General features: G+C 55.0%; 1 pseudogene; it reads left to right on the top strand.

Moving 5' to 3' along the window:
* Window positions 1–57: 57 nt before the first annotated feature.
* Window positions 58–848, top strand: LOC106535960 (microtubule-associated serine/threonine-protein kinase 2 pseudogene; annotated as a pseudogene).
* The last annotated feature ends 246 nt before the right edge of the window (window positions 849–1094 follow it).

Below are 1094 nucleotides of genomic sequence, written 5' to 3' on the forward strand. Positions count from 1 at the left end.
TATTTTGATAGTCCTGAAGCGGACGCAGCGTGCTTCCTGCCGCCATCTTGACGCAGCTCAGGTCGGTGTCAGTCAGGAAACAAGCCGAACCGAGCGGCGCCCCTGCGGTTCACCGACAGCCTGACCCCGGTGTCTCGGAGCGGAGCTCAGCGTTTACCCCGGGATGGAGCACTCTCCCGGGAGGATGACCGCAGCCTGAACCGGAACCGGTCGGATTAAAGCCCCGAACCGTCCAGAACCGCCCGTTAGGAGCGGTGTCTGTTCAGTCATGGGTGTTGTGGTGAATTTAGGTGTCAGTTTAATTGTAGCAGGTAGTCTTTAGCTGTTAGCAGCTCAGCTAGCTAACAACTTATGACTAAATAACTAAGTAAGTTCGGGTGAACGAACTGTTGCCAGCAGCGGGACCGGACCGGACCGGACCGGACCCTGCAGATGGGTCCTTGTCAGTAACCCTGAACGCGCACGTGTGAACGCGCCACACTTGGACCGTGTTGTTGTCTTAAAGGAAACACCGGCGGCAGTCTGACAGGTCGGGACACGACGGGTTCTGCAGATGTGGAGCTGAAGGTTCGGAGGACGAACCGAACCGGCTGCTGAAGGGAGGGCATGGCTGGTCGGAGGAAGAACCAGGGAGTGGAGCTTTAACCCAACGAGCTGCACCCAGAACCGATGAGTCAGTTTTGACAACGGAAACGGGGACCGAGCGACGAACCGGGCTCAAAGCGGGCCACGTCTAGAACCAGCACCGCGGTCTGGACCCGGAGACAAAGATGAAGAAGACGGAGAACAAAAACAAGAGGAAGCTGTGTGTGGAGCAGCAGGAGGGCGGGCAGGAGGAGAAGGAGGAGGTGAGTTGAGCCTGTGAGTCCGCGCTCAGGGCAGAAACACACACTGAGTTATCCCGAGTTATCCCGAGTTATTCTGAGTTATCCCGAGTTATCCCGAGTTACTCTGAGTTACTCTGAGTTATCCCGAGTTATTCTGAGTTATCCCGAGTTATTCTGAGTTATCCCGAGTTATTCTGAGTTATCCCGAGTTAACTGAGTTATACTGAGTTATCGCGAGTTATCCTGAGTTATCCCGAGTTATACTGA

This window comes from Austrofundulus limnaeus, unplaced genomic scaffold (genome assembly GCF_001266775.1).
Source record: "Austrofundulus limnaeus strain Quisiro unplaced genomic scaffold, Austrofundulus_limnaeus-1.0 Scaffold1628, whole genome shotgun sequence".
NCBI classification, from domain to species: domain Eukaryota; kingdom Metazoa; phylum Chordata; class Actinopteri; order Cyprinodontiformes; family Rivulidae; genus Austrofundulus; species Austrofundulus limnaeus.